At 41.1% G+C, this 7,500-nt stretch overlaps 2 pseudogenes; one reads left to right on the top strand and one right to left on the bottom strand.

Annotated features, from left to right (window-relative positions):
* Window positions 1–1,350, bottom strand: part of LOC138024791 (uncharacterized) — a 5,268-nt pseudogene extending 3,918 nt beyond the window's left edge.
* Window positions 1,351–6,692: 5,342 nt separating this feature from the next.
* The window catches only part of LOC138024790 (uncharacterized), a 1,488-nt pseudogene continuing 680 nt past the window's right edge, over window positions 6,693–7,500 (top strand).

Here is a 7,500-nt window from a genome sequence, read left to right as displayed (position 1 = left end):
GTGGAATAGTCGCGAAGCGATTTCCATAACGCGAATTTATGTTCTTAGACGACGTTCTCGTTGCCGTTCCCGTCATCGTTGCTAAAGCTCCCTATTATGATCAAGATCACGCGGAATTAATTATAAATCATAAGCGTACAATCAGTGTGTCAATAACGATTTCCCAAATACATTCCTTGCGGCTCAGATGTGATCAACTAGCTCTTGCGGCAAGTACAGTGTTTTAACATCTACATCTACATGTACATGTTCCAGCACTCGGCAAAGTCCCTTTTTGACTTGTGACTGTTTCTGCTCAGGTGGCCTCATACAGCACAAGCCTTTTTAGAGACATCACCTCCAAGCAGGCCACTTGTTCTGGAGAGAACAGGACAGACACAACACCGGAGACTTTATCTCCTACTCTTCTCGAATAGTGCTTGGGTTCTTTAACATCCCACAGGGAACTTATGAATATAGAAGATATTTGTGAGACGGGGCCCACAGTTTATAGTCCTTATCCGAGAAGACTTGAAAGTCTAACCATTTGCAGATGAAATTAAAAAGGCAGCACTTTCTCCTCAGTTATTTTAAGATCCTGAGTGTTGATTTGGCCGGGACTCGAAGCCGCGACTTCGATTCCCGTGTGACAGCCCGATGCTCAACCAACTGAGCCACCGGTGCGCGGTTTTAAATTAAGACATCGAAGAAGAAAATTTCAAGTTAAATGAATAAAACTTCTGAAAGAAAAAAAGAAAAGATTAATGCTTTCGATCTGTAAATCTGAATCAACGAAGTCTAGCTGTCGTCTTCTGGATCTTGTGCCTCTCAAGCATAGTGTCGCAGAGCGTACGATAGCAAAAGGAACTTTAGATCTCATCCAAGAAATTGGGCATGAGTAACGTTCTCCCTTCTTATTTGCGATCAGCTCCGCAAGTCTGCTGTGGTACTTAACACACTCATCCGCCATTCTGCCTGTGGTCGTGAAAACTAACGAAGTGAACGTTCCCGTTTCGATCTCCATTACTCTCTTTCGCATACTGCCTCCTCTTCTCGTTCTCATGCTTCTTAGAGATCTGCTTACGAGTCAAGTCTCTGTAAGAGTCTACATTGGGGTGCAGATCTCTGTCTCGTCCAAAAGCCTTGCGCGTGAATATCCAAACAGGCAGCAAGGGCTTTGGTATCGCCATGATTTAACATCTCCCCAGTGAGCTCCTGAAGGACCGGCTCTACTTCCACATCATTACAGACCATCCTTAGCATCTCTGTTTCCAACTCACGAAGTTCGTTATGGCGCTGGATAATGAACCCGCCACGCTGACACACCCTTGCGTGATCCACGCTAAACTGAAGACCGCATGCGCAGATCATGGGTATGTCCTTTTTTTCCCAGTCGTATCGTAATTTGATTGCATCTCCAAATTCCTTCTTATTTAGATTGCAATGTAGCTCTTTCAGAGGAATCACGGTCAGCCAATTCGATTATCCCTTCTCTTTAGCTGACTCAACAGCTCTCTTAGCTTTTGTCGGCAGGGAGCTGTTCACCTGCTTTAGCTTCTTCCTTAGACAGTCATCTTTTTGTTTTCCTGTGCTCAGTTGCAGTGTTCGAATTTCTGAGGCATCTGGAGGCTGGTGCTCTTGCTCAACAACTCGCCTCACGAGTGGATTAGTAACTTTGATTGAAGCCTAGTATTCAGAAGATGAGGTCTCATTCAAGGCCTCCTATGCGCACAGGGACACCAAGGAGGTCAGTCTCTACTTTAGTGTGAGTGTTATGGCCAGTGACAGCTGGTATGGGAACCCCATTAATCGCGCGCTCAAGTGGCTCTAACAATTCTGCCATATCAGGTAATGTTCTCAGGAAATATGTTCAACAGTGCCGCAGACCAAATGATAATGATAATGATAATACGGAGGGAGCTGTGATACTGAGGATGTTTGGTATAGCGCAGAATATGGTGAGTTTGATCCAAAACAACATAAAACAGTGGAAGACAGTTTTAACCACTGGAGGTGAAGCTCTTGGCGAATTTCATATCAGAAGAGGAATATTTCAAGGAGACAGCCTTTCATCCCTCCTTTTTGTGATATCGCTCATCCGGGCACTAACACTCGTGCTACGAAAAGTAAAGGCGGGATATGATCCTGGCGACGGGAAAGAAATGATTAATCATTTGCTTTTTATGGACGATCTGAAGAAGCCATATGGTGAAAATGAAAATCAAGTTGACTCTCCTGTCCCATCAGTTAGAATTGTGGCCGAAGATATGCCGATGGAGTTCGGAATACCAAACTGTGCAATCCTATTGATGAAACGTGGAAAAGTGTTCCAAAGTGAAGAAATCATGCTACCGGGGAATAAAAAGATGCGATCACTGAATGTTGATGAGAATGAAAACTACAAGTATCTTGGGGTGCTAGAAGCGGATGATGTAAAACATAGTAAAATGAAGGACAGGATCCAGAAGGAATATTTTCGTACAGTTAAGACAATACTAAACTCCATACAGGAAATACCATGAAAGCAAAAACTTTAGAGCAGTTTCCATTGTAAAGTACGAGGCAGGAATTGTTGATTGGGCCAAGGAAGAGCTGGAAGTAATGGATCGCAAAACACGAAAGCTGATGACCATTTACCGTGCATTACACCTGCAGGCTGATGTAGATCGGCTGTACTTTATTTAAAATCAGAGAGGGGACATGGAATGATCAGCATCGAAGAATGTCAAGTGAAGAAGCTGTGATTCTCGCAGTTATGAACGCAATTATTGCAATTGCGTAAAGAAGCCTGAAAAATTCAGGACTTCAACGGGGTTTGAACCCGTGACCTCGCGATACCGGTGCGACGCTCTAACCAACTGAGCTATGAAGCCACTGCCGTTGGGAGCTGGTCATTTGTGGGTTCCATTGTTCCGTGAGGAATGACTTAAACCAAACAACAACGAGCAGTATTCTCGAAGGGAAAGTGTACGTATCTATGGAGTTCAGGAGGGAGATAACAAAGACTGCCCTAATAAGAAAGGTTTAGAGTTCTTTCTTTGGGAGATGGTTTTAGAATTTGACGCAGGGGAGATTGATAGAGCCCACAGGGTTAGACGGAAAAGACAAGATGGCAGCCGTGCGATCATAGTGAAGTTCAAGAATTAAGAGTTTTGAGGGTCAAGAAAGCGGCACTGGAGGGGATGGTTTCACAGCTTACGAAGACCTTACTTTTGTTAACCGAAAACTTTTACAGATGGCAAGAAATGAGCATAAAGATACTCCGGTGTGGACGATCGACGGTAAAGTATTTCTCAATGTTGATGGACGCGTTCGTCCATATATCCATCGGAAGATAAAACAAGGTTACCGCTCTATCCGCATGCCCGCTAAATGAAGTTTAGTAAATTCATTCTCATTAGTTTTATGGCATTTTGGAGCCCCGCCCAAGCCTTGGCAGTTGCATAGTTAATAAAATATGATCCCTGTTCTGATATGTTTTTGTCATTTTTCTTGCACTCATAATTTCTCTATACTCTTGAGCAGCCGCAGGAGGTGAGCTATTTTCTATTTCTTCTATTTGCTAATATATATCTAATGGGGGTTAGCTTATAAGTTTATAGCGCGGCGGTAGGCTTTTTCAACGATTGCTCTTTAATTAACTTTTCCTCTCTTATCTTTTATTTTTATTACCAGTCATATCTCAGTTATAATTTTTACCTTTTTGTTGTTAGGCGGTGATAATGAGCCTGATAATCCTGGACGTAACCCTAGTTCTGCATTTTCGAGTGGCCACGCTAATGTTCGGGGTTTAAACATAGCCGATAGATTTGATGAGCTTGTCTCAATAATTTGAAACAGAGACTTCATACTTTTACTATCTCTGAGACGTGGTTAATTTATTCAATTTCAAGCGATTCTTTTGACATTCCAGGCTATTGTCCTATTATGCCGTTGGATACGTAAGGGATGGGAGGCGGTACGGAGGTGTTGCTTTCTCTGTGTCATCCTATTTGTTTAGAAGTCAATGGGCTTGAACTGTCATGGATAGAAATGAAGATTAATGCACTAACTTTTTTTTTGTGATGTCTGTTACGGTCCACCTTGTGTAAATGCTCAAGCCAACATTACGTTCGAATTCGCTTCGTTCACACGAACGTAAAACATTTTACCCTTAAATTCCGGTAATACAAACAAATACCACGAGAAATATGGTAGGATGCGCAAGCGTATCCAAAACAGTTTATTATAAGATAGAAATTACAAAAAGAAATTGTTATTGCTCTTTTTTTTTTTTTACAACTCTCTAGATACTACTGTATGCAGAAACTAATCAACGCTCGATAATACGTTACAAACCTAAATACTTAGTTACATGCAACCTGTTTTCAAGGCCTTCTTTAACATACCTATCCTTGGCAGAATCAGATTTCCACCTTCCATGAATTTTTCTGGAATCGAATTCCTACTATGGCGTACGGCAGCTGTAATGTACGGTGGCCCGGAAGTGCCATCCTTAAAGTTAAATAAAAATTGTATTTACCTTGCGAAAAAAGATCCGGCCGTTAGATCCAAAGTTTCCAGTCAACTTAAACAAATTCTTGCGAACCGAAAAATCTAACTCTCGGTTCGATGTTTCGAGTCCATAGTTACACCGGATCGGTAGTTTATACTCCGGATCCAATGTTATGTTCTTCAGATCCGTAGTTTTTACTCTGGATCCATAGTTTCTTACTCAGGATCCATAGTTTTTACTACGGATCCAAAGTTTCTTACTCCGGGTTTATACTCCGGATCCAAAGTTGTTTACTCCGGATCCGTATTGTTTACTCCGGATGCAAAGTTGTTTACTCCGGATCCGTAGTGTTTTTTTACTCCGGATCCAAAGTTGTTTACTCCGGATCCGTAGTTTTTACTCCGGATGCAAAGTTGTTTACTCCAGATCCGTAGTGTTTACTCCCGATGCAAAGTTGTTTACTCCAGATCCGTAGTGTTTACTCCCGATGCAAAGTTGTTTACTCCAGATCCGTAGTTTTTACTCCGGATCCAAAGTTGTTTACTCCGGATCCGTAGTTTTTACTCCGGATCCGTAGTTTATACTCCGGATCCGTAGTTTATACTCCGGATCCAAAGTTGTTACTCCGGATTCAAAGATAAGAAGAACCCTATCACGTGACCAGGTTTTCCAATGTGGCAGATGAAGAACAGACAAACTGTTGAGGAGTGAGTTTAATTTGCATCAAACTTATTGCCCTGATTGTCGTAATTGATGTTTACGTTGCTTATTTTATGTAGGTGTATTCTACTTAACATGAATAATTAGGGTTATTTCCTCGTTTTCAAGGGCTTGGTTTATTTAAGCCTGGTTTTCAATGGCGACGCAAGCATAAGCGCAAGCATAAGAGCGCTTACTTCACCGCGAAAACGGGATTGAGGCAAGCATAAGCATAAGCACAAGCGCAAGCACAAGGATGAAAATTTTTCCTTTACCTTGTGCTTGCGCTTATGCTTGCGTTCGTTTCCGTCGTGTGAAAACGAAACACAACATAAGCACAAGGAAATTTGTTGCGCCTGTCCAATTTAAGCACCCGTTTCAGATTCTCTTCGTCTGAGCATTGGAGTAAAATGGCGGTTGCCGTGTTTGATTTTGATGCATACGTTGACTTTCGTTTTCACAAGCATAAGCTGCTTATGCTTGTGCTTGTGCTTGCGTCGCTAGCGAAAACCTGGTTTTATTTATTGCTTTAATTTTATGCGTATTTTAGTGACCTAGAAACCATATGTTATTGGCTCTAATTGACCTTTCCCCTACCGTAAATAGTGCTTACTTAAGCCTCAACAACCATTTTAAACAGCATTGTTCTACACTATTTAAGTCTAAGCACCCATTTTAAGGTTAGCTTTCGATTATTGTTGTAATGGCCGATTACTTCATGTAAGCTAACCTTTTTAAAATTGGTTCCTTAGACTTAAATAGAGTAGAACAATGCTGTTTAAAATGGGTGTTGAGGCTTAAGTAAGCACTATTTGAGATGCTGCTTACACATATATCAACAGTACTCATTCGAAATAGTATTTTAGGGTAGTCCATGGACTGGAGGTCAGCGAAATATACCAACCCGGACTGAGAACCAGTAATATCGATAGTCATTAGTGAAGCTCGTTTTTTGTCACTTTACCATGGCTGACTACAGTTTGCTTTTTAGGAAAGAAAGTTATTGATAAGAGGATCTGTTTAAATCACTACAAACTGGATAATCTTCAGGACAATTTAATAAACACTATCACGTAGCATATCTAGAACCGAACAGAACAGCCTAACACACACGAGGCGCGACTTATTACGTAATGTGAACTCAACCAATAACTACGCATGGTACAGCATACATTATCATATCTTAACAGTTATGATGACAGACTACCTTGTAATTGCTTGTATTGTTATCGTAGTCGCACGGTATATTAACGCTGTACTGCCATCCCATGTTTCTACCTCCGGGCGTCTGGACAGAAATTCATTGACTGTTCGTTACTTTCATCTTGGATTTGACTATGGTGAGATTCTAGGGTTTCTCTTACTTTGTCATGGGGTTCAAATCAGCCTTCGTCAGCTAAAGCAAATTCTCAGGTCAAATGGTTTATTCAGGAGGAGGTCTTATAGCAGCCCTAATGAATTAATGAGGGCAGTAGAAAGAGAGCTTCAAGGGAGTGGTGGTCTAATAGGATATCGTCAAATGCATCAGAGATTACGATGTTATTACGGATTGTCTGTTAACCGTGAATCTGTTCGTATCATATTGAAGACTCTTGATCCTGATGGCGTGGCACACCAATCAAGGCGGCGGTTGCGAAGAAGGCAGTACCGCTCCAAAGGACCCAATTTCATATGGCACATCGATGGATATGACAAACTTAAATCTTTTGGATTTTGTATTCATGGGGCAATAGACGGAAGTAGCTTTTGTGGCTCAAAGTCGGAAAAACTAATAATAACCCAAGAGTTATAGCGTAATATTTTCTAGAGTGTGTTAAAGTGGTACTACGACCAAAAAAAAAAATGTTTTTCCTTTGGATTTCAAAACTATGTTAACTAAACACTAACTCACCCAAGTTTTAAGTTTTGATTTTAAAAAGACACCTGTTTATTTTAGCTGGAATTTTCTTATTTATTGGTCCGCCATTACTAACTTTAAAATCTTGAGAGAGCTGGGTCGAGGAGAAAATGACGTCAAACACTCACTAGTTTAAGAATGCAATACGTGTGTACGTGGCCTAATTAATATGCAGCACGGGAGTTTCGGGCTTTCAAACTTTTCAACCCGTGTTTTGCATATATAATAAATTGCGTTTACACGCTGAAATTTTAAGCTAGTGAGTAAATGACGTCATTTTCTCTACATCCAACCCTCTGAGGTCCAATCGGCCAGTTTTGAACGTGAGTAATGGCGGACTATGAAATCCAAAACTTACACTCAAAATAAACAGCCTTTGGATAAAACTTAAAGCTCAAAATTTTGCCAGTTGGGTGTTAAGCGATCACGT

Source organism: Montipora capricornis, chromosome 11 (assembly GCF_036669925.1).
Source record: "Montipora capricornis isolate CH-2021 chromosome 11, ASM3666992v2, whole genome shotgun sequence".
Classification (NCBI taxonomy): Eukaryota; Metazoa; Cnidaria; class Anthozoa; order Scleractinia; family Acroporidae; genus Montipora; species Montipora capricornis.
The sequence above is the reverse complement of the archived record's forward strand: the minus strand, read 5'-3'. Positions and strand labels throughout refer to the sequence as shown.